The sequence below is a fragment of the Leuciscus leuciscus genome (assembly GCF_965113295.1).
Source record: "Leuciscus leuciscus genome assembly, chromosome: 2".
Classification (NCBI taxonomy): domain Eukaryota; kingdom Metazoa; phylum Chordata; class Actinopteri; order Cypriniformes; family Leuciscidae; genus Leuciscus; species Leuciscus leuciscus.
The window spans coordinates 61411717-61439265 of NC_138726.1; the positions used below are offsets into that span (position 1 = coordinate 61411717).

General features: G+C 42.5%; 1 long non-coding RNA gene across 1 annotated transcript in view; it reads right to left on the bottom strand.

The window, feature by feature from the left end:
* Positions 1-27549, bottom strand: part of LOC309492584 — a 335811-nt gene that overhangs the window by 307227 nt on the left and 1035 nt on the right. The window lies entirely within an intron of this gene.

Below are 27549 nucleotides of genomic sequence, written 5' to 3' on the forward strand. Positions count from 1 at the left end.
GGGAGGAAGTGCTTGAGCGCTTTCTCGACCGCCAGCATCTCTAGACAGTTTATATGAAGGTGACTCTCCTGGTCTGACCAAGGGCCATAGACCGGTCTGCCCTCTAATAGCGCTCCCCAACCTAGGTTGGACGCATCTGTCGAGACAACTTTCCGGTGCGAGACAACTCCCATCGTCACTCCCGTGCGATACCATTCGGCTGCTAGCCAGGGCTGCAGGGCTGAAACACAGCCATGATCCACTCTGACTCGTAAGCGGCCGGCCGTCCAGGCTCGGTGAGGCACTCGCGCTTTCAGCCAGCGTTGAAGCGGGCGCATGCGCAGTAAGCCCAGCTGGAGCACTGCTGCAGCTGAGGCCATATGCCCCAGGACTCGCTGGAATGTCCTCAGCGGAACCTGACTGCCCGTCTGGAAAGACGCGGCGAGATGTCGAATGCGGCGCGCGCTGCTCTGACAATCTGGCCGTCATAGCCACCGAGTCCAGTTCTATTCCGAGAAAGGAAGTCGACTGGCGGGGCAGTAATGAGCTCTTGGTCCAGTTGACCGAGAGACCCAAGCATTCCAGATGGCTGAGAAGCGCTGTTCTGTGAGACAAAAGCTCTGCCTCTGACTGCGCGAGGACTAGCCAGTCGTCCAGATAATTCAGTATCCGCATTCCTTGTCTCCTCAGGGGAGAGAGAGCCGCGTCCATGCACTTCGTAAATGTACGGGGTGCTAAAGATAGGCCGAACGGCAGGACGGTGTACTGATATACCCGACCGTCGAAGGCGAATCTCAAGAATGGCCTGTGACGGGGTATTATCTGAATCTGAAAACATGCGTCCTTTAGATCGAGAGAGATGAACCAGTCTCCCGGGCGAATTTGCGCGGCCGTCTCATGAGAGCGGCCGTCTCATGAGAGCTTTGTTCAAATGTCTCAGATCTAAAATAGGTCTCAGCGCTCCGTCCTTCTTGGGTACGAGGAAGTAACGGCTGTAAAGCCCGACTCGCTCAGAGAAGGATAAACCTGTTCTATAGCCCCTTTGCGCAGCAGCTTCGCTATTTCTGCTTGAAGCAGGTGCGCTGCTTCTAAAGTCACTTTTGTCTCCGTCTGCGCTAGAAAGCGCGGGGGGCGACGAGCGAATTGAAGCGAATAGCCGTGTTATATAGTATTCAGCACCCATTCTGACGCGCCCTGAATAGCTTCCCATGCTTTTGCACGCATAGCTAGGGGTCGAATGGTCTCTGGGTTCAGATCGCCGCGCTGAGCGGGATGGGGAACCTGTATCAGAGAGGATGGGGCGGCGACGCGCCGCCAGTGCTCGAACACGGGGGCTGGAAAACAGTGCTGACTGGCTGTACAGCATATGATGGCTCGATCGCTACGGATGGAGCGCGTTTTGCTGCTAAACACCCCTGGCGCGAGAGCGGCGTGGGGGTTGTCATGTCTGAAAGTGGGTGCGCGTGCTCGTGAGCGGGCGCAGAGTTTACACTTATAACACGGCCAGTGTTTGGGAGCTTTGTAACCCGAGGTAACTGAGTGGCAGAGCAAGCAGCGGGTAGTTGTGAGCACAGGGTTGTGGGCACATTTACTACACTTGGTACTCGAGCGTGTGTCCGCTTTATGAGAGTGCGCTCTGAGCGTGTTACCATGGGGATAGTGTTTGTGTGTAGTGGTGAGCACATTTTCTACACTTATGACACCTTCGGCCAGAGCCGGAATGTTTGTGAGCTTTGGAGGATCTGCAACCCGGGGTAACTGTGTAACAGAGCGGGCAGTGGGTAGGTGTGGGCACAGAATTGTGGGCACATTCTCTACGCTTAGCACTCGAGCGGCGCATGCCCGCTATGAGAGTGCGCTCTGTGAGCGTTACCGGGGAGACCGTGTTTGTGTGTAGCAGTGAGCACGTGGGAGTGGGCACATATTCTACACTTATAACACCATTGGAGTTATAGGAAACTGATAGAGCGAATGCTTTGATGGCTCATATGTTTAGACGCTCATAAATACTCAAGCACCATCCTGTGAGCGGGAGGGTGCGAGATGCGGGTTCACTTTCTGTATGTAAGAAAGCTGCCGCGAGCTCGGAGAAGCCAGCAGAAAAAATATATTTATCTGCCGCCAGAGTTGGATTCGAACTCGGGTCTCCCGCGCGGAAGCCTAGTGTTCTACCACTGAGCCACAGGGGCACACATAAGCTCTTAGTTAGCGCGAGCATATGACAGAGCGTCGTGTTTCGTTTCGGCGTTTGTTTGCAGGCGCGCGTGTATTAAACAGGCTCGTTTACTGCAGTATTAGTATTTCCAGCCGCCTGAACTTTAGAGGGGACTGAGAAATATGTCAGGAACGGAGTTTAGTCCGACCTGGGTGGGACTTCCTCTTTTCGCCGGTGCTCGTGACGTCCGCTCTGATATCCCTTGAGAACGGCGCGGTTGCGCGGCTCGGACAAAGGGAGAGAGAGCGGGAAGATGTCATCATGTGCTGTGACATCGTTAGTTTGCAGACGTGCGTGTATGAAAACAGGCTCGTTTACTGCAACATAGATATTTCTAGTCGCCTGTAGCTTAGGAGGGGACTGAGAAATGGAGGTGGCCGGTAGGTGACGCGCACGACCGAGACGCGGGGTGGCTTTCTTATAACGTAAAGGAAGCCAGCCCGTGACCGCCTACTTCTGACATCCCTTGTGAGCGGCGCGTTTGCGCGGCTCGAACAGAGGGGGAGAGCGCAGGAAGGGCGAGCGTCGTCATGTTTTGCGTAGCGTTAGTTTGCAGGCGTGCGTGCATAAAAACAGGCTCGTTACTGCAATATATGTATTTCCAGTCGCCTGAGCTTAGGAGGGGACTGAGAAATATGTCAGGAATGGAGGTTAGTCCGCTAACACTCTACTCTCCTTTAGCCAGTGACGGGGGGGGTAGCTTTCTTGTAACGTAAAGGAAGCTAAGCCCGAGACCGTCCGTTTCTGACATCCCTTGTGAGCGGCGCCGTTTGCGCGGCTTGACAGAGGGATCTGACGTCATCTGCTTCGTCCCCTGAGGCGACGGCAGTGCGGGCAATGGCCGGCCGCTGCGCGTCGGTGAAGGGCGGGGGAGAAGGAGAGAGCGAGGCTCGCGGGAGGGGCTCCGGCGAGCGCTCAGCTGTCATACCCGGCTCGCTGTACGCAGCCGCCCGGGTAGAAGGCCAGGCAGAGAGCGCAATCACAAGGCGGTCTCCGTCGCTGAGCGTGGCTCTGCACGAGCCACAGGATGAGCGAGGCATTTGAAACAACGCCTCGTGCCCTTTTAGATGCAAAGTGTGTCGCGGGGCGAGCACACAACACACACACATAGAGCAAATAAAGGATATATTCGCCGGATAGCGAAGCAGGCAGGGATAGCTGAAGGCGGCGAAGGCGGCCGGCTTCCTCAGGCAGAATCCTCGGCTTGCAAGGCGCTGGTTTCAACGGCGGCTTCCTCAGAGATCAGCGATGCCTAGAGCTTCGCTGAAGAGACAAAAATCAGTGAAAGCAGCCTCTCAGCCCATATTTATACCCTCTGCCACGCCCCGCCTCGGGCCGTGACGCGTAGGCGCGCTGCTCGCGCTCATTGGGCGTGACGTCACGCCAAGGGCTCAGTGATAGGCTGCTGCAGTTGCCGCAGAGCAGCCTATGAGCACGCTAGATTGCCTGCTCTAGGTCTGCTTGCTGCCGCACTGCGTTGACAAGATATAAAAATTAAGGATAATTTTTTTGCTTCATATCTCGAGAAAAGATGACTTTACCCGTAGCGTAAGCTAAACTTACGCAATACGAGAGAACCTCTCGTAAGAGAACACTCCGAGCTCCGAGCATTTCTGAGCACAGAGTAAGTCATGATCTCCTGTTTTAATGTTACAACAAATTGTGACAACTTGACTGCTGTTAGAGAATGTTTCCCAGCTCATCAGTTTTTCATGAGTGTCTGTAACTTAGCCTACAGTTTTACAGCCTGTTCACTGACAACACCTGCTCAGAACAAGTAGTCTAGGCCTAGTCATATTTTCGTTATCACACAATGACTGACATATTGTCACATTATAAACATCTCTCTCCAAAATAGGCTTAATAATTTTATAAGCACTAAATAAATTCAAGTGTATTGCATAGTCAATGTTATAGGTCACTTTTAAAATCATGTCATATTTTATAATTATATACAGGCCATGGATGCATTAATCATTGCATCTGTCTCTCAAAGATGTCAGGTAAAAAGCAATTAAGCATCCTCTAATTCGCCCTGAGAGGAGAGTGTCCTAAAAAGGCCAGGTTAGAGGATGCTGTCCCAGAGAAGGTGGCGAATAGGGTAGACCCATTAGAGGAAGAGACAGAGGAAGAGTGCAGGTGGAAGGCAACAAGTCCAAAAAGGCAACAAACACTTACAATAAACAACACCAGTCATAATCTCTCTCTCTCTCTCTCTCTCTCTCTCTCTCTCTCTCACACACACACACGGAAATTGAAAAAATACTTTGTATTTTGTATCTGAGCAATTATTAATAACAACAACAAAAACACTAATAATAATATTATTAATGAAACACCCCCATTCCCGCGACCCGTCCAACCAACCCCTTTTGACCCTCTGACGGGGGGGAATGTCACTCTTGCCTGTCTTCAAAACTTGAGAGCCCTGTAACTGGTCTCGTCTGGTTTGTTACAGTTTCAACCAAATCACTGCATCTGTCTCCACCATAGACGGTCTCCACTCGGATTTGCTCAGACTATAATAGTCCAGGCGTTTTAAGCCAAAATGGGGGTCAACCGTGGAAGAAGTAGCCTACTTTAAACCAGCCTTTATTAATTATTATTGCAGAGATGGGGTTTGGGGCTGAGTCCATGATGGGACTGTTTCTGGGGATTCACTTTTTATCTTACTTACCTTTTGTCTTCTGCATTCTCCTTACCATTGTCTCCTGTTCTTCCCTCAGACTCGTCCCCCAGAAACAGTCCCACAGACCCAGCCCCAAATAAAGGCTGGTTTAAAGTACTTCTTCCTGCCTCTATGTATTAATGCTCATGGGTAGCCTAAATGGGTTCAATTCAGACCTTAACATTAAGTATTTTACTGTTATATGTCAACAAGATTCAACAAGACATTTTCACCTGGCTAGACCCAATGTTTAGATCTGTTGTGGTATTTATGCAAATTAGCACATCTGTAATTAGATTATGCACCGTTTGTCCATGTTAACAAACAATTAAAAAAAACTTTTAATAAATTTTTTGTTTGTCTTGATATAAGTAATCAACTCAGTAATTTTCATGGTGATATCTAAAGGTTAAAAATTGTACCCTATTCATGTGAGAAAAATAATGATAGGCGTATGAATAGGATATATTTGGGTCTTTTTCTGAACTTTCCCCTAATGGGATTCTTCGGGGCTTTTTTTTTCGTTTCCTTACTCAGGACATATTAAGGATACAAAATCAGTTGAGTTTAATTCTGTTGCAATTTGTTCACCCTTTTTTCCTAAAATGCCTGGACTATAACAGAACACATTTAATGACGTTAAAACAATTGAAATATTTTGTTTTGCTGCAGGTCTCAGTTTTGTGGAAGTTTATTCAACCTCTTATGCCTAAATTCTGGAGCTTTTTCCAATTTGAAAACATCAGGGACTCAGGCCAAAATATGTAACGTTAATCTAGATTATTAAATGCTGTAAAAAAAATATATATATATATATATATATATTTCACTTTGTTTAATTGTGTCTGTGTGTCATTTTTGTAAAGGGAACATTATTCTACAGAACACAATATATTTCGATAGTAAGTAAGCAGTTTAGTGACCACAGACTTTCATTGTATGGACAAAATTATTATCTTTAATATTCCACAGAAGAAAGAAAGCCATTGAGGTTTGGAACAACATTAGGGCGAGTAAATGATGATGACAGAAATCCTGTGAAGCGACTTTATCATATTTGATACACAAATAAGCCTTTAAATGATAAACCTGTTGTACACGATACTACATGCCTTCTGTCGTCTGATTGATCGTTTAGAGTTTAGACAAACTATCAAGTCAAATTTGTGAATTTATATTATTCAAACATTTAGAGAAAAATTAATCTGAATGACAGATCATCTGCTGAGCAAAGATAAGAGTCACAAACAGGCTTGGATAATGTTTGTGTGCTTCAAGCTGACCAAAACAGCACCTTCATATGAAAGCCACAGTTCTCTTACGAGAGGTTCTCGCTAGGGGAAAACCTCTTTTCCTCGAGATATTGAAGCCAAAAATTATCCTTAATTTTGCAATAATGTAAAACGCATTGCAGCAGCATGCAGACATGGGCGAGACAGCTCGCGCGCCCATTGGCTGCTCTGCGGCAACTGCACCAGCCTATCGATAGAGGCCCCTCATGACGTCAGAACCAATGAGGGTGCTTCGCGCCCATTACGTCATGTCCCGCCGAAAGCGGGTGGGGCTAGGGCTATAAATACGGCCCAGAGAGGCTGGTTTGGTCAGTTTTTCATCTCTTCAGCGGGCCTTCGCATCACTGGATCCTGAGAGGAAGCCGCGCCGTCTGACTCAAGCACCCAGCGGGATTAGTTCTGCATCTGAAGCTGCCGGTCGACAACTCGACGCCTTCAGTCGCCGTTCCTGCTCACGCTTCCCGGCGTACATATCATTTTCTCTGCTACTGTGTTTTGTGTATGTGTGTGTTCGCCGCCGCGACACACACTCTCATTGCACTAAAAGAGCCTTTCCTGAGGACGTGCAGCTCTCGCGCTCGCTGACGGCGACTGCCCTCACTGCGAGCTAGTTACTGCCTATGGTGACTCTGCGGACTCACCTGGCATCCTTCTCCGAGACTACCCCCCCCCCCCCCCCCCCACCTGCTCTCCTTCTGTTCGAGCCGCGCAAACCGCGCCGTTCACAGGGGAGGCTGGAAGCGGACGGTCGGGGTTAGTTTTTCTTTACGTACAAGAAAGCTACCCTGCCCCTGCGCCCCATTCACGCGCCACTCACCGGCGAAAGGAGAAAAGAGTGTTTATAGTCCCGCCGAAGCTGGACTGACCTGAATTTTCTCACACATTTCTCAGTTCCCTGATCAGGCGACTGGAAATATAAATATTGCAGCGCCTGCAAGCAAACGCCGAAGAAAACATGTTGACGCTCTTATATGCTCGTGCATCGGAAAGCCTTTGTGTCCCCCCCCTGTGGCTCAGTGGCGGAATCTTTGGTTTTTCGCATGAGAGACCGGTGTTCGAATCCCGGTCTAACGGCAGATAAATTATGCCTCCAATGCTTCGCTCTGTCAGTTCCCTGAAAGGCGACTGCAGATGTGCATTTTGCAGCCAACGAGCGCGTTGTACAACCCGCTCGCCTGCACCCAAACACTGTTTCTATGGTTCCCGTGCGTCACTGGCGAAAGGAGAAAAGAGTGTTTATGTCCCGCTGCGGCCGGGCCGAATTCTATTTCTCACACATTTCTCATTCCCCTCTGAAGTTCAGGCGACTGGAAATGTCAATACTGCAGTGAGCGAGCCTGTTGTAATGCACGCACGCCTGCAAACAAACACCAGCATGTTGACGCTCTCTGATAATACTCACGCTAACTAAATGCCATTAGCTGTGTCCCAATGTGAAGGCTGCATCCTTCGAAGGACTGAAGACTTCAAGGATGCAGCCTATGCGTCCTCCGAAGGACGCACCATGTAGCCTTCATAGGATTTCCTAATTGCGCAACCAGGTGTTTCTGATCACCGCTCCTCAACGGTGCGAGAGGACAGATCCTGATAATTCATTTGATATAGCCTAATTGAGTAAACAGCTATGGAGCCAGAATTGGCTATTGTCATTTTTATGTTTTATATTTTACTGGAGGACATGGTGAGGATGTTTCAGCCCCGGCGCTGCCAGGTCATGTATTTTTGGTTTAGCCCTGTTTGAATATAAAACCCAATTGAATATAAAAAAGTCCAGTATTTCTCGCGCTCGTCATCGGCAGCTGTCACGGTTGCCAGGCGACAAGAACAGTCCTTGTAGGCTAGACCGGTCCGAGCGCTTCAGATGAGCCCTTTGATATGGGACGTATCAAACTTATATGAGACTTTAATTTTCGGGACTGCATATTTCATTAAATATTCACGTACAAATGTGAAGTAACCTACTGAAGTACCTTTTTTCCCCTCACATATGATTTTACATTAAACTACACAAAAGCATATAATGTAACAACCTTGAAAATATTCAGAAGTAAAATGCAGGAATATCATAATATAAATACAAACTATAATAAAAACCCTGACAAGGAGTTTTTTCCCCTGCAGAATACATACCTCTAGTTTTACTCTTGATACTAAAAACTTGTTATTAAAAGTACTTTTTTCAGAAATTACTCTTTTTGATAGTCTAACTATTATTCTAATAAATTCTAATAAAAGTCTACATCATTTTTTTCTTATTTTATGTACTGTAAATGTTTGTTGATTTTGATATGTTTAACGTATGTTGTTAATAGTTGGAAAAAGTACTTTAATGTAGCCCATGGAACAAATGATTTTCATTTACCAATTGTATTTGAAAAAAAAAAAGGTATACAAGAGTTTGTTTCAAGTAGAAATTATGACTGTCAAAAAAATAAACAATGTCCAGAACAATTCATTCTCTTTTATTTACACATTTAAAGTTACATAAAAATAATGTACAGATTTTCTTTCCTTTTAAAAAATAATGAAAAAAGTTAAAGAATATGTAGAAAAAATATAAATTTTTCAATCATTTTCTCAAAAAGAGAAAACAGGCTTGTCCATCCTCTCCCTGCTCTCCTGTGCTCTCCTCGCCTCTGCCTTTGTGCTGGTGCTGCTGGTGCTTATGGAAGCTTATGTGTAGCAATATTCAATTTGAAATGTAATATGCAAAATGACAATGCAATATGTAAAATGGCAATGCATTTCTGTATTTAAATTTTAATTTTCCCATCATTTGTGCAACGTTTGGTGCAAAATGAAAATTCAATTATAAAATTTACATTTGCCATTTCATACACTAGTTTTAATATGTAAATTAAATACATAATTTAACGCTTTATAAGTTGCAAAATTAAAATTAAAATGTATTACAGAAATTATTAGATATGTTTAACATGTTCAAGCAAAAACTGTGGCAAAATTGTAATTTAAATGTTATTTTTTCTTAATTGCATTTACACTCACAGTTAAGACACTTGCGATTGCATTTCCATTAAGTGTCACGCAATGAATGTAGCAAAATTCAATGTGCATTTTGAAAATGCATTCTGAGCCGATCACGTGCCCGCCCCGCCCTGTCAGTCACTGCGTGAAGTTGGCCCAGCCCCCAACCCATGGGCGTCGGAACCATTGTATATGGGTGGGACAAGACCCACCCACTTTTTAAGACCAATGATATTGGACCCGCTTACTTTTACATTCAGCGCATAGCTGTTCGCTTTTCAGAGCGTCGTCAGTCAAATCCATTCCACTTGAGGAATGCCCTAATGAATTAAACTCCATTTCCGCTGAAATCGCTACATTATATTTCTCAACGAGCCGCAACTGACGAAAAAAACGCCCGTTGTACCCTTCCAGTCAAATATTGCGTTGCAAACATCAATAACAGCTTTAAGTTGTCAATGCTGGCAAATTACCATGGTATCAGCAGGTTAATCCACGGATATCTGTGCACGACGTGGATGCGAGTTTAGTTTACTTGTTTAATTAAAAGGCATCAGAATGCATGAAATGGTGTAAGTAACATTTTTCTGGGGGAGGACCCACCCACTTTTTTTTTGCTTCCGACGCCCATGCCCCAACCCAATGCAAAACGTCGGCAAAATAGGCCACATTCACCCAAAATAGACTCATGTGTTTTCTAATTTGCGCCGATAAACGTTTATTTTGTGCTGCTTCGGTTTCTTAAATATTAAAATATTATTTATTGGTCATTCTGAGGTCACTCAGCCCCCCTACCTGCTCCACATTGACCCAAAATAGTCTTGTGCCGGTTAAAGTTTCGTGTGCTGCTTCGTTGTTTAACCTGCTCCACATTCACCCAAAAAAGGCTAGGTCGATGAATTTGACCCGTCAGATTCCGTGACCATGTAACGTTACATATGTATTAATACCTTATCAATATGCTTTATAAAATGGAAATGGACTCGCATATGTCTGCCTCATATTTTATGATTATACAGCTGAATAAACAGAGATGGTCACACATCACATTCGTCACTTTATTGAACATTACAGTCAGTTATAAATAAATAAAGAGCGGTCACATTTATTTTTCGGTAGCTATTAATACCGAATACCAATGGAGCTTTGTCATATTAGCCTATGTGATCACAGGGTAATGGGCCTATGCATTTGTAAGGAAAAACTATAGGATCTCCAACATTATTGGGTATTACAGTTAATAGTAGGCTAATAAGAATAAAGATAAGCATGTATCAGACAATGACAATATTTTATACAAAACGAAACCATCAACACAGTCCAGCATCAGACAACAGCAGCGCAGCATGTGTGTCGACGACGCTTGATAGGCAGAACACTCTCCCAGACCCAGACGGTCCAACATCGTACTGGTTCTATCACCTGCAGACGCGTAATAATTTTCGGAAACACTACCATTCTCTCTCCATGCTCCACTTCATCTGCTACTAGTGAATTTAACGCTCGTAACAGCTCTGCCGCCGGCCCGCCGCCCTGTTTCCTTCCAACACCTCTAAATATGCACCAAAGCCTATGTTTACCTGTTGCCGAGGTAACGGGCACGTGATCGGCTCAGAATACATTTTCAAAATGCACATTGAATTTTGCTACATTCATTGCGTGACACTTAATGGAAATGCAATCATATGTGTCTTAACTGTGAGTGTAAATGCAATTAAGAAAAAATTACATTTAAATTACAATTTTGCCACAGTTTTTGCTTGAACATGTTAAACATATCTAATCATTTCTGTAATACATTTAAATTTTAATTTTGCAACTTATAAAGCGTTAAAATTAGTATTCAATTTACATATTAAAACTAGTGTATGAAATGGCAAATGTAAATTTTATAATTGAATTTTCATTTTCATTTTGCACCAAACGTTGCACAAATGTATGGAAAATTTAAATTTAAAATCAGAAATGCATTGACATTTTACATATTGCATTGTCATTTTGCATATTACATTTCAAATTGAATATTGCTACACATAAGCTTCCATAGGTGCTGGCTCCTCCTCACTGTGGGCACCCACTGCTGAACTGGACCCTGAGGACAAACCAGGGCCGAGTTTCAGCAGGGTTTCCCACTCACACCCTCACCTGTCCCAGGACACTTGCAATCCTAAGGGCAGAGCAAATTAACCATGGCTTGTCAACAACAACAGCACAATACATTTCAGCAAAGACGTGTTTTTTTTTTCTCCTGAATTGCTCTAAAAAAGCTTAACACAGGGTGCAATCTTAAGTGCATTGTTAACACTGCAAAATATGACACATCAAGACATCAAGAAATCATATTTCTATATACTCAAATTTGGTTAAAACCACATAGCTTGCATGACAGCACTACAAAAACACATAAAAGTGAAACCCCATTGCCTTATCAACTGCTTTTCTTATGTGGGCTTACTTCTTTAGCATATTTCTTTTAGCCTAATACACAAGTGAGATAGACTAGTGCAAATATTACAAATAGGTCGTTAAACTAATATTAGCACAAGTTTTGCCTCAAACTACCTGACAAATGAAGCCACGCAATGGTGACGAAGGAGTTAAGATGAAGTTTATAATAAACTTTAACTCGGTTTCGCTAGCCATTTAAATAAATTAAAACATAATACTTACATTTAAATGTGAATTTGCTGTCCACCACCGATCTCTAGTCTCGACCGCCTTTAAAAATAAATAAATAAATGCTGTCGTCAACGGCGCGCAATGACTTATGGGGTAGAATAGGGTAGGATAGGCCGCTAAGTGTTCATTTATGTATCCTTCCTTTCACGGGGAAACGAAGGACGCATTTGGCGTCGCTTTTGAATCAGGGTAGCCTTCGTCGCGTCGCGATGACGCAACCGGTCTTCAAATACGGACTTCGGAGGATGCAGAACTGAATTGGGACAGCCTTCATCGCGCCGTGGTGAAGCAATCGGCCTTCAAATGCGACCTTCCAAGGATGCAGCCTTTGAATTGGGACGTCCTTCGTCGCGCCGCTGTGACGCCATCGGCCTTCAAATGCGGCCAATTGGCCTTCAAATACGGCCTTCGGAGGATGCAGCCTTCACATTGGGACACAGCTTATGTTTCTTCCCCTGTGGCCCAGTGGCAGATTCTCAGACTTTCGTGCGAGAGACCCGTGTTCGATCCCGGGTCTACCGGCAGATAAAATTATGCCGTCAATGCTCGCTCTGTCAGTTCCCTGAAAAGGCGACTGCAGATGTGTATTTTTGCAGCCAACGAGCGCGTTGTATAACCCGCTCGCCTGCACCCAAGCACCATTTCTATGGTTTCCGTGCGTCACTGGCGAAAGGAGAAAATAGAGTGTTCCTAGTCCAGCTACGGCTGGACCTACCTCCATTCTCACACATTTCTCTGGAAATGTCAATATTGCAGTGGACGAGCCCATTGTAATACACGCACGCCTGCAAACAAACGCCAGCATGTTGACGCTCTCTGTTTCTATGGCAACTTCTCGCTCGTTCAGTTCCAGTAAATGCGACTGTTCCAGTGTATTCTGCAGTAAACAAGTCGGCGACACAGCCCGCTTGCCTGCACACAAACGCCGCTTTTACGGCTACCCAGATAAATCCCATAAGAGTGTATTTTCTGGTGTTCCGGCCACGGCCGATGGTGTTATGAGTGTAGACAAAATGCCCACTGCCCAGTGCTCATTCCTACACAGAAACACAGCCCGTCACACAGGGCTTGCGCACATGAAATCGACCCAGATCGATTGCGCATTAAATGTGGTAAATGTGCCCACTGCCCAGTGCCCACAAACACTATGTTCTGCATGTCTCAAGGTTTCTGTAAAACGAAACCAACATGCATTCGCTCTGCTCAGGCGGATAATGCTCTCAGTGTTGTAAATGTGCCCGCTATCCCGCGTCCACATTCACACATAGACATGACAGGTCTAATAGGACCGGTCAGGGCGTTAAGAGCCTATGTGTCTCGCTCATCTGTTTTCAGACAGACGGAGCAGCTCTTTGTTTTGTTCAGCGGACGTTCTAAGGGACTCCAGATGGATAGTTGATGCTATAGCGCTAGCTTACACATCCAATCTGCCCGCTGTTATCAGCGCGCCCCCTGCCCCCCGACGCTTATGTTGCAGCACACTGAAGCCCCTCTGTCGCTGAGCGACCAGAGCGCGCTTCGCATTCAACCCCTAGCCATTCGTGCAAACGCATGGGCAGGGCTACCCGGGGTTTCGAAGTGGGTGCTAGACATTATAGAAAGAGGCTATTCGCTACAGTTCGGTCGACGCCCGCAACGCAAAGCGGCGCGAATCGATACTACGGTGAAAAAGGAAGTAGCACACCTACTTCGAGCCGAAATAGCGAAGTTACTGAGCAAAGGGGCTTTAGAACCCTTATCACAAGCTCAGAGCGAAGGGGGCATGTACAGCAGATATTTTCTGGTACCCAAAAAAGACGGGGGTCTCAGACCCATTCTAGATCTAAGACGACTAAACAAAGCACTTCTGAAACGACGGTTCAGAATGCTCACGACCAAGAAAATCCTCTCGCAAATTTGCCAAGGGGACTGGTTCATGTCGATAGATCTGAAAGACGCTTATTTTCAAATACAAATAGCGTCACGTCACAGGCGATTTTTGAGATTCGCCTTCGAGGGTCAGGCATATCAGTACACAGTCCTGCCATTTGGCCTATCCCTGGCACCTCGCGCATTCACGATGTGCATGGATGCAGCGCTCGCACCCCTCAGGCTCCGAGGCATACAAGTGCTGAATTATTTGGACGATTGGCTGGTTCTAGCTTGATCACAGTCGGAGCTCATAGAACACAGGACCATATTACTCGATCACCTCGAGAATTTAGGTCTCACAGTCAATTGGGCGAAGAGTTCGCTGTCTCCCAGTCAGAAAATATATTTTCTGAGCACAGATCTGGACTCGCTGTCTATGACAGCACAGCTGTCGCCGCAGCGCAGACTAAGTATTCAGCGCATGACAGAGATTTTTCGCCACGGCGTTTTAGTCCCGCTCAAAAAGTTTCAAAGGATGCTGGGTCTCATGGCTTCAGCATCCTCAGTGCTTCAGCTGGGTCTGCTTCGCATGCGCCCGCTGCAGTATTGGTTGAAAGCGCGCACCGCGCAGAGCTTGGACCTCCGGTCTCGCGCGCCTCAAGGTCGATCAGAAATGCGTCGCAGCTCTGAAACCTTGGACAGTGACCGACTGGTACCGGTCAGGAGTAAGCCTGGGGACTTCCTCGAGTGTGAAGGTGGTGTCTACGGACGCCTCAACCTCGGGATGGGGAGCGCTGCTCGAGGGCAGACCGTTATTCGGCCAGTGGTCGGAACGGGAGAAGCTTCTGCATATAAACTGCCTGGAAATGATGGCAGTCGACAACGCGCTGAGGCGCTTTTTGTCCCCAGATAAAAAGACACCACGTCTTGGTCCGTTCGGACAACATGTCAGTGGTGGCTTATATAAATCACCAAGGAGGTATCAGATCCAGAATCCTGCACAGGCTGACGGAACGCCTCCTGGTCTGGGCTCAGCACAATCTGCGCTCGCTCAGGGCAGCGCATGTGCCCGGCCATCTGAATCTGGGACCAGACAGACTGTCCAGAAACTATCTTCCGGCAGGAGAATGGTCTTTACACCCACAGACAGTCAAACTGCTATGGAAGACATTTGGCAGAGCGAAAATAGACCTATTTGCGTCTCAAGAGAACGCTCATTGTCAGGATTTTTTCTCCAAGAGCAGGGATGCGCTGGCTCACGTCTGGCCCCGCTGCCCGCTCTATGCGTTTCCCCCTGTCACGCTTCTACCCCAGGTGTTAGAGCGAATCAGGGAGAGCGGATGCCCGGTGCTACTCGTCGCCCCATTTTTGGACAAACCAAGTCTGGTTTCCAGTCCTGATGCAGCTGACGAGTACCACCCCGTGGCCGATACCGGTGAGGAGGGATCTCCTCTCGCAGGCAAACGGCTCGATCTGGCATCCTTACCCGGAGCTTTGGTCCCTACATGTGTGGGCCATCAACGGGTACCCGTTAACCTCCCAGCGGGAGTGTTAAACACGATCACACAGGCTAGAGCTCCATCTACAAGGCGGCTCTATTCCTCAAAATGGTCTGTGTTCACTAGCTGGTGTACAGCGAGTGGCACTTCACCCTCACACTGTGGGGTGCCGGAGGTTCTCTCCTTTTTACAAGAGCTTCTGGATAAGGGCAGAACCCCATCCACGCTCAAAGTTTATGTGGCGGCCATAGCAGCGTTCGCTGAACCACCGCTTGGCCAGTCATTAGGAAGGAACGATCTGGTCATTCGCTTCCTTAGAGGAGCTAAGAGGCTGAACCCTCCCAGACCTCCCTCAGTTCCCGTTTGGGACCTTTCCACGGTTCTGGAAGCCATGAAAGGTGCCCCATTCGAGCCAATACAGTCAATAGACCTGAAACTCTTGTCTTTCAAAACAGTGTTTCTTCTGGCTCTCGCTTCAGTGAAGCGCATAGGGGATTTGCAAGCGCTCTCAGTGAGCGCGACGTGTATGGAGTTTGGGCCTAATGACTCGAGAGTCATACTCAAACCAAAGCACGGATATGTTCCTAAATCCCTCAATACACCGTTTAGGGCACAGGTTATCTCCCTGTAGGCCCTACCGGTATCTGAAGAGGAAGGGGACGCAGGCTTCCTTTGCCCGGTCAGGGCGTTAAGAGCCTATGTGTCTCGCTCATCTGTTTTCAGACAGACAGAGCAGCTCTTTGTTTTGTTCAGCGGACGTTCTAAGGGACTCCAGATGGATAGTTGATGCTATAGCGCTAGCTTACACATCCAAGGGCCTGCAATGCCCGATAGGTGTCAAAGCGCACTCCACAAGAGGCATGGCCTCGTCGTGGGCTTGGTCCAGTGGGATTGCCTTGCAAGATATCTGTATGGCGGCAGGCTGGGCCTCCCCGTCTACATTTATAAGGTTTTATAACCTCGAGGTTCCCGCTTTACAAGCTAGGTTGCTCTCGGTTTAATTTTTCAGTATTGCCCGCCCGATGCTATCGGCTCAGGATGCTGAAACTGCTAGAGCGTCGATCACTGATCGTCTGTATACTTCTGTGGGCAGTGCGTAAGTCCCCCATATTTATCAGTCCAGGCCGAGTTCGCCCTGGCTGTGTGGAACACTTGATATAATATGCTCTTATCAGAGCTCTATATTACAGGAATGATGCTATTCTAGCCCCTCTTCCCGGATTCTCTGTGAGTCCCTTGTGATTAGGCACTGTATGAGCCCCGGGCACCTGCCCTTGGGACTTTAGTGTTATGTCTCAAGCACGCACGGCGTTTTACACTGTGTTCCCCTAGCGTAAGATACTTACACAAGTACGAGAGAACCTCTCGTAAGAGAACGTACTCGGTTACTAACGTAACCTCGGTTCTCTCTAGAAGAGGGAACGAGTACTTGCGTATCTTGCCGTGCATGCGCCACGTTCTGATTCGCTTCAGCGATGAAAAAACTGACCAAACCAGCCTCTCTGGGCCGTATTTATAGCCCTAGCCCCACCCGCTTTCGGCGGGACATGACGTAATGGGCGCGAAGCACCCTCATTGGTTCTGACGTCATGAGGGGCCTCTATCGATAGGCTGGTGCAGTTGCCGCAGAGCAGCTAATGGGCGCACGAGCTGTCTCGCCCATGTCTGCATGCTGCTGCAATGCGTTTTACATTATTGCAAAATTAAGGATAATTTTTGGCTTCAATATCTCGAGGAAAAGAGGTTTTCCCCTAGCGTAAGATACTTACGCAAGTACTCGTTCCCTCTTCTAGAGAGAACCGAGGTTACGTTAGTAACCGAGTACGTTTTTTTTATCTTTTAAGAGCCACTCAATAACTCTGAATAGGGAGCAAAACTCCCTGGCGTCAAGTTTCAACGAAAGAGGTGTACCCTTGACGTCGGTTTTCGACGCGGAGGTCCGTCAGCTAGACATTCCAACCCAGTCTCACGGCAGTTCGTGATATGGTCACGTAATTTAATTTATTGATTTTTTAAATTTAGTTCGTTATTTTCGTGATGTCAACACGTTTTTAAAACTAAAGTATTTCAATGGGAAGCATCCTTCGTGATCACAGCACGATTCTTTCTGCCTGTCGGGCTGCAGCAGAGGAGCGGTTTAATCAACATTTATTCACTTATCATGGTTTATATATTTCTTTTAATGTTATTATTTAGGTCTTATTGCCAGGGAAGCTGGATTGCTTTGCTGTTTATTGATATGTTTACAATTATATTTTATCAGTAGGAAATCGCGCTGAAGAAGTCTCATTCCGCATCAGTTCACGTGTGCCAGATGTTGGTAAGTAACGTTAGTAAATACGGTAGTAAATCGTTGGTAAATACGCTGTCCTAATAATGTTTGATATAATGTCTTTTTCTGTTTGTCGATAGTCACTGCATTATATCTGTCATCTCCACGGAGGCTTTACGTTTTCTAATTCAAAACAGGGTGATACTGTCTGTCACGTGACGTGCTATAGGCCTAAGACCCAGACTTCAATCAGTTCATCATATTCATATCAGGTTTAAAGTAGTACTATTAGTTCCAAAGTTGTATTTGTAGTAGAAGCACAGTAAAAACAACACTTACCATGCTTTTACCACAGTAACATTAGTTTTACTGTGATAAGTGTAGTAAAAAGACAGTAATCACAAAATTTACCATGCTTTTACCACACTATTGGTAGTTTTAATGTAAAATTTATTGTAAATGCACAGTAACCACAACACGTACCATGCTTTTACCAAAGTAACCCTAGTTTTACTGTGATAGGTGTGGTAAAAGGACAGTAACCACCACAAAACTTACCATGCTTTAAACCTCAGTAACATTAGTTTTACTGTGATGGGTGTAGTAAAGGACAGTAATAACAAAACTTACCATGCTTTTACCTCAGTATTGGTAGTTTTAAAGTGATATTTGTTGTAAATGCATATTAACCACAACACTTAACATGCTTTTAATGCTTAATAATGTAACATCCAATATCTGTAAGATAAATCAGTAATTTTTCTTTTACTATTATTAAAAATATTATACATAATGATATTTTCTTTTCTCTTTTTTCAGCTGAAAAGACCAAAAGGGCCTTTCAGACTCAGACAGCCCATTATTGTTTGAGGACAAGTAACCGGAGGAGACGGACAGCTGCAAAGGCAAATATTCGCAATGGTATGTATGTGTTAGTTTTAACCCTAAATCAAACATTTTATCAAGCATTTGTTGTTTCTTAAACCTTTTCTCACAAAACCCATAGCCCAATCAGTACGAACATAGTCTCAGAGTCTTAATAATTCACAAGATTTAACAAGTTGTCAAATTCGTATGATACTCGTACATATTTGTATACTCATACACAATCCTGCAGCTTTTACTCCTAGTGCTGTCATTGGCTAGCCTGGTAATACCAAACTCTGCTACTTCGCTTTGCTTCGTAGACAGAGTCTGGCATGGCATAATTGAAAAGTGTTTTCTTTCTCGAGGGGGAGCACTTGTCTGAAGTTTAAAATCATTGGTTACCCGTAAGCCAATCACATAACGTTTGGTTATGGCGTGTGTTATGCGCATGCTCAGCCGCATCTAACTTCCACTGTAAACACATGTATGATGCGAAAACAAAACCACTGAGCGAAATACCGGAGTGAACATGGCTGTGAACGCTTTTGCAGATTATGTGAAGTAAATCTACGCATCCACAGTACAATCAGCGTCTACGTCACGGCTCTCAGCCCGCCCTCTGTTCGTTGATTGGCCGGCTGTTTTGAGGCCAGGGGAAAACGGTTGCTATCTCAGACTGAGTGCAGAGAAGCGAATTGAAATTGAGCGGAAGTACGAAGTCTGACGTAGTCAGGCTAGTCATTGGCTACTGCCTCAATTCCTGTACATATTTATCGCAATATTTGTAAATCAGTTGCACCCCTTCTTGGAAAGTAGTCAGATGTCCCACACACTGTCAGAAAGTTTATATTAATTGCATTATATTCATTAAAATGATTACAAATTGGTCCCTGTCTGTTCATGTTCCAATGATACACGATGTCTCTCCACACCTCATATCCTACCTCTGAGTAGAAAAGCTTATCTGACATTATCATGTCACATGACATCAGACACTCGATTATTTTGTGGTAATCAGATCAGTTACACTGCTGATAACTGTCCCGTTTGCATGTAAATCATGTTGTTGTTTTTTAAACGAGTTCATATGATTATTGCTTGCTATTAAAGACATACTCTTATTCATAGAAATGCCCACATATCAGTGAACTTATTACATAAAAATGCTTTCAACATTTAATCATGCAACACTCTTTACAGAAAAATATCCTACAGTTATATAGAGGTATATAGAAACTGACTACTTGCAAGTAATGTATTAAAATGACCTTCTTTTCTGTTTTACAGGATTACTTAGTCTTTTTTTAAAGATCTACAATATCAAACTCAACAGCTCTTTTAAGAGCCAACCATTACAAGAGCTACTAGTGAGTCGCAGTAAATCTTGCCGTGATCAGCCCTTCCCAGGTAAAGTTTCTAGAATATTTCAGTCAGAATTTACTTATCAAATGCTCTCTCCTGAATCATATGGTAAATTAACTGAATTATAACCGTCTTAATTTATGTTTCAAGAACAATAGTAATTGCACATAGAGTAAGTCGAGACTTTCTTGTTTTACAGCAGAGAAGGAAGACCAGTCCTTATATCAACGCAAGCTAATCGAATAAGTCCTTTGTTTCGGGTGAGGAAGGAACATCTGGTGCCCAAAGAAGACAGAAAAGTGTGCAAGTCCATTGGTATGTCTTGTATTGAAACAATGCTGTAAAATGTAGTACATAATTTGATGTTGACAATTTTACATTGTACAAGTTATCACTGGTTTTTGACCAAGTGAAGCTCTTGAAACAAGTGACAGAAGAGTATGTTGTCTTGAAAGAAATCAAGCATCACTGGCAAAGGCTCAAAAGAGACCATGCCTTTCTAAAAGATCTTTTAAAATAGGTTGCAGTTGATATGGGTAAAACAGTTTTTGTTCAGTACTTAGCTTATTATGTGCTGCAATATTATATATATAATACTTCAATGTGTATATTATATAATGTGCTGACTGCTGCTTTGTAAATTTACATAAGGAACAGGCAACTCTGGCCCTTTTGCGTTCTCCTTTTTGAGGTTGAGAGTTAACCTCCAACCCTAATCGAGCACATCTGAAAATTTTAACCAAAGTCTTCAGGTTTACTTCTAGACAATAGGCAGGAGGTTTTGAGGTCTGAGGTAAATCTGCAGGACAGTGGACGCTGAGGGCCAGAGTAAACCATCACTGCTTTAAATAACGCAGAACATAAGCTGACCCGACTGTCCATTAAACAACTTCATTTGAATTGTTTGTGTTTTCTGTTTTACTTTCAGACCTGGGGACCGTTCTTCGTACGTTGCTTATTACATCCGAGATCAAATGACACATCCAAGATGATATCATCGTGCTAATCATGATCTGGCTAACTCGGTTCTTCGAACACACTTGCTGGATATGATTAGTATCGCTGGATTGAGTTATCTGAGATAATTGTGCGCTCATGCGCTGGTTAAAAGGGGATATGTATCGATAGTAGAAACATTGATCAGCAACGCTACTATTGGCTGTTCAGCGTGGCCAAAGAGCGCGCTCAGTTTTTCTCCTCAGCAGAGCAAGAACTAATAGTCGAAGTTTATTCGGAATTTTAATGTTTAATCAAAACGCCAGGCAACACCTCAAAGCCAGGAGAGAGGGCTGGCAAAAAGTAGCAGACAATTTAAATCCGTTAGAAGTGGCCATGTTAGATGTTTTTATCACTAATTAGCCTATATTTTTGTATTTTAATAATTGCTTAATTACTTTGTTCATTGTAATGTCAGAGTCACCACACTAGAACATGGGAACAAATAAAGGTGAAGTACAAAAATATTCTACATAATGGAAATTTTTAGTTATATTATATCTCTTTTATAAAAGGCACTGTTAAATAAATGGTTGGCTGTTTATAAAAGCAACCAAGAAAAAGGCTGAGAAAAAAAAGAAGAAAAGATCTTAGTAGCCTACACTGTAAAATAATTTTTGCTGCATTAAATTAAGGCCGTATAGTCATTTCAACTGTTAAATCTTGAGTAATGATGAATTGCTTTGACTTGTGAAAGTGAAAACTAATAAACTTATGTTAATGTAAAAATATTTTGACATGAATTATTGATCACATTTTTCCCAACAGTGAATAAGCCCTCTCAGATAACTGTCATATGGAGGGACTAGCCTACCTGCAAGTGCATAAATAACTTTACTTCATTTATATTTGTATGCTTTATGGCTGCAATATAAGTTGCAGGATTCCACATCTACAGAAAGGCCTACAGAAGAGTCTGCACAGACAGAGGAGACATAGGCCTACAGGTGGGCAGTGGATAGCCAACTTTTCCTTTTTATTTGTTGCATGAGGCATGTGTCTAATATCTCTTGTTGCAGGCACTTGACCACTGGCTTTTCTTTACAAAGAACAATTGAAATAAAACTCAAGGAACTAAGCATATTTGTCTTTTATTAAACATTCAATGAAAAGAGTTTTTTTTTTTTTTTTTTTTTTTTTTGGCAGTGTTGTGTAATATGGCACATGCAACAATGTCACAGGCCCTGTCAGGTGTGCAACCCTCAGACTTATCAGACACTGAAATCTTCCCTTTAGTTAGCCAAAGTTCATTTCATCGTGTGCCCTTGTCCTGGCTAGAGCTGCATTGTAACTGGTTTGGGTCAGGGAATGGGGTCATAAAACACCTGTCTGTAGGAACATGTCATAATCACCTATGAAAAAATGCAGTTCTGTTAGGATCAGCATAAGTGTATGTAATACAGTGAGCTTGATATTTAATTGTGGAACTTTCCTTATCACTTTCGAATAATGTGCATAAATGTGAATCTCTGAAATCCTGGCCATTTTGCTTTCACATTTGTGATATGGAAGATATAATTTGATATAATATTACTAATCTGCAATATTAAGAATCCCAATTGTAACTGGGCCTTCACATTTACATTGTGAACCCCCTTTCTGTTCACATAATCCCCTTCATTGAGGCCTTGATGGCAGTCTATGGTAGCCTATTCTACCAATCACGTTAGTGAAGCCTGAGTGACATATCTGTAATCGGCATGGTCATGATTGTCTTCATAAAAAATTATGATAGCCTAAAAAAAATAAATAAACTGCTTTACAACATTGGGTCTTAAGTGGCTTGGAAATGCCACAAAAAACCTAAAACTGTTTTTTAAACCTAAAAGCGACAAAAAACGACAATCTCACGAATCACAAGACAAAATATATATCTCAGAAAGTGCACTATCGCGCTGCGCTGGACTTCCCCATGGACTTCTCGTATCAGCTCCGCTTATGAAGCCGGGATCTAATCCTGTTAACATGAAATAAGCTGCTCCCGAGCAGGTTTAAGCTTGCGCACATGTTGCTATGACAGCAAGTCCAGGATGAGCGTTGAAGAACCAAACAATACAAGATCATGCCAAATCGCCAACAATCAAATCCAGCTAACTGAGTTAGCGACATACGAAGAACGGGCCCCAGGACTGGAGAACGCCTGACAGTGGGATGTTGAGACTTCTTCCTCTGGTTGAGAAAAAGCTACACCACATCAGTGATCACATCATCTGTTCTTCGTCTAAACACAAACTGTTTAGACGAAGAAGAAAAACATGAACATGATACAGGGAAGAGCAAGAAACCAGTTTAGCTGTGATAATGAATCATTATTTTCCAACACAATATCAAATCTGTTTTCTGTATCATAGGTGAATGAATATGATACTCTGGCACTCATTTGTGTGGCTTCAGCAGCTGTGAATGGATTCATATCAAGTCAAGTCAAGTCAAGTTTATTTGTATAGCGCTTTTCACAATACAGATTGTATCAAAGCAGCTTCACAGTATTAAATTAAAATAATACAACAAAGTTTGTTTCAAGAGGAATTTATTGATTGATAAAATTAAATTAAATATCCCCAAAATATCCCCAACTGAGCAAGCCAAAGGCAACAGTGGCAAGGAACCGAAAAACTTCATCAAGTGACCTAATGGTGTCCTAAAACTCCATCAGGTGCCTTAATGGAGAAAAAAAAACCTTGGGAGAACCCAGGCTCAGTCGGGGGCCAGTTCTCCTCTGGCATTTATGAGCTAGAGGCCGGATTGTAGTTTGAACTGTAGGATTATATGAATGCCTGGCTGAAGAGATGCAACTTTAATCTAGTTTTAAACTGGGAGAGCGAGTCTGAGCAACGAACAGTATCAGGAAGACTATTCCAGAGTTTTGGAGCCAAATGTGAAAATGCTCTCCCTCCTTTGGTGGTTCTGGATATCCTAGGTATGACCAAAAGCCTTGAATTTAGTGATCTTAAAGAGCGCGATGGATTATAGGGTGATAGAAGATCCGTTAAATAGACTGGAGCTAAGCCGTTTAGGGCTTTATAAGTCAGTAGCAATATCTTATAATTAATACAGAACTTTATAGGTAACCAATGCAGTGATGATAAAATCGGTGTTATATGATCATATTTTCTTGATCTCGTAAGAACTCTAGCGGCGGCATTTTGGACTAACTGTAGCTTGTTTATTGAGGATGCAGGACAACCAGCTAATAAAGCATTACAGTAATCCTTTATTCATTACAGTATGATGTTAATGTATGATGTTATATGATGTTAATGTATTTTTGAAGACACATTTTTCTTGAATCTCATTTCTCTTTATGCTACTTTATCAACGTTATGCTTTTGTCCTCCAATAAAGTGTTGTTTAATAAAGTATGATGAAAATTGTGTATTGAAAGTGGTGTTTGGTACAGTAAATAGAAAATTGTATTTGAAAATTTTGAATTTCTTATTTCTTTAGTTTAGTTCATAATTTAAAAACAACTACATATAATTATTTTTTTTTACGATTGCTATGACAGATTTTTCAGTACTTTTAACAATTTTCCAAAACTCTTACAGTTAGCACTACCCATACACAAAAGAAATATATGTAAATATATTTTAAAGTGTCAAAAATATATGTGGCATATATTCCAAATACATTGACGTTGTCCACTTATATTTATCATTTTGAAATATATTCTGAAATATAACAAAAATATATGATGTTAAGTGTGAAATATATTTAAATTTATAACATGTAATAAAATATATGACAAAATATATGGTCATAAAATGTTTAGCTTGCTAAAGAAGGGTCGAAAATGTATTTTGATCATAGTAATTCCTCTACCTTTTCCCCAATACACAACAGTAGGCTACCATATTTCACTACTGTATTATGACACACAGCTATAATAAATACTGTACTTACATTTAAATGACTGCAATGTAAAATGACAGATAACTGCTTTCCTAGGACTATTAGGCCATATTAGGTGGCACGTACCTAACACTAAGTGCAATTATTAGATTTATTGTTGTTTTATTGACTACTTTCCAGTCATTTAAATATTGAAAATATGCACAATATTTATGATGCAAGTATAACAATGATACTCCAACAGTGAAGTGCACTTAAACAATAGATAGAACTCAGTGTCTAACACTGCATACACACACTATTAAATATCTGTATTCAATTCTGTAAAAATAGGGGGAAAAAACTCTGCATTCTGTGTGTTCTTTCCTACATAAAATTGTCATTTTAGGCCAATAAAGTCAGTAAAGGGGCAGCTGTGGCCTACTGGTTAGGGCTTCGGGCTTGTAACCGAAGGGTTGCCGGTTCGATCCCCGACCGGTAGGAAAAATGTGGGTGGGAAAAACCTTACCGGCTAAAGTCAAGGTAAACAGCTGCTTATATTGTGAACTGAAACACAAATATATCCCCTGTATTTGATTTACTGAGAAACAGCTGATTGAATTATCGAAATATATAAGGGTATACCTGACACATATAAAATAATACAGTTTCTGTAATTCCATCTGATGTTAGTGTTTTTATGACATTGTGCTATGATTGACTAAATCTTCCTGTTGGACGAGAACATATGTTAGTGTTTTGAAAAATTATTTGATTTTGAGACATGTTTGCAGTGTTTTGGTAGACATAGTGTATTGTTGCTAGCGTATTATTGTACAATACGAAAAAAGTTGCACATACTTGCATGTATGCCAGTTTGCAGTGAAATAAAGGGAAGCTATGTGAATAGCAAGAGGCTGCAGTGGGCTATCTATAAACACTTCAAGCATAATTGAAGATGATCCATGTTGATCATTCTAGTACATCTACTACTGCATTTCAAATGAAAGCATAGACATTACTGATGTCAGGCATATAAGCAGCAATCAGAAGGAGTGGATTTTTTTCATTTAAATTTTTCATTTTTTACTGAATGGTGCATTATCCTTGTGTAATAGGAATAGTGTGTGTAGATCTGTGTAGATTATACTGCCCATCCACCCCCAGGGGCCAAGCAACGGCCCCCAGAAGAGCAAAAAAATGCACATTTCAAATGGCTGTAACTCAAAGTCCGGTTAGTGTATCAAAGAGAAAATCGGCTGGACGACTGCTTGTGCTATGTTTAATAAATAATGTTGGCCACAGTTTTCAGACATATATGGAAAGCTGGCATAAAGGTTATTTTTAAAGTGCTCACAGTAAAATATAAAATTTCAGCCTGTCCCTCATATATGTCATAAAGGTTAGCATAATGAACAAATTTAGATATCCAGTTCTCCATTAAATATATTATTTATTTAACATTTATTGTTTCATTAATAAACATTTTAAACTACATAACCCACATATCTCTGCCATTCTATCAATGGAACAGGAAACATGGAGCTGTAGTTCATTGAAATGTGCAGACATGCTTAGGGTTAGGGTTGGGATCTCGGTAAAGGAGTAATTTCTCACAACATAGAGACACTGTATAGTTAACTTAATGTATAACTAACGTAATAATAACACCAAAACATACTTTTTAACATGAAGCGCCGTTTTATATGGGTTAAACGATTGTCCAATCACAGTGAGTTCTGCGATAAAGTCACAACCAATAACAACCCAGCTGAACAGATGCGTCACAATTACATGCCCATTTATGGTAAATGATGACAGATCTCTTCTGGTTTCGGCTACAGGGATAGATACCTTAAATATTTAATGTTTGGGCTGTTAAACATATATTCCTTCTAATTAAATGATAAAACTCATATTTAAAAACAAAAGACTCCTTTGTGTGTTTGCCATTCAAAAACGAGTTCACATGATCAATGACACAAATTTGCTTATTTGATTAGACTGATGCATGATCATTTGAAAGGGAATTTTTTTTAGTTTTGGGTAGTTTAGAAATGGGTAGTTTTGCAGAATTTTGATTAAAGATAATTACATGTACTAAAGTGCTTCTAACATTTACAGTGTATGTATAGTATATCAAAGGTATATAAATTATATTCAAATAAATGTAACAAAACCACAATTAATGCACACAATTTTGAAAGCTTATTCCAATATTTAATGTCAAACTGTTCAAAGACAAATGTAGCGCCAAAACTACTGCACAACAGTATAAAAATCAGTTAACTATATATATATATATCCATATACGGGGTAATCTATTATAGTGACACATACAGTAATGTAAAAAAAAAAATGTTTTTACAAACCAAGAGATGAGATTCAACTTTGTTATGTGAAAATTGTTGGGTGAAACATGCAATTGATTCTATTATGACTCATATAAACAGGCTTATATTGACTATAACAATGCTTGTATGTAAAGGAAAACACTGTATAAGGTTTTTATAAGAAACCTTAATGTATGGAAACAATGTAAGAGGTTTTTATAAGAAACCGTATTGTTAAGAAAAACACTGTAAAGAGTTTTTATAAGAAACCCTTGAATCTGGTTCATTAGAAATGACACTGAGACATGTTTAATTTGAAATTGTTTAATTGGTTTATAGAAAAGACACTGAGACTTGTTTTTATAAACATGTTTATTAAGAAATTGTCATTAAGAAAAGACACCACAACTGTTGTTTGTAAAGTCATTTATTGAGAAAATGGTTTATAAAAAAGAAACACTGCAATTGGTGAAGTAAAGTCATTTATTGAGAAAATGGTTTATATAGAAAAACAGACCACACTGAATGTTGTAAACATTTATTAAGCATATGGCAGAGTAGAGAGACATTGAAAATGTATTAGAAAGAGCTTTACCAAAGAAAGAAGAAAAATGCAATCATTACCGTCTATGTGTTGCGGACGAGATACAGAAGATCCAGCGATGAAGAAAAGGTCCAGAAGAAGGAGGACGGAGAGACAAAGGCTTTATAACCAAGTCC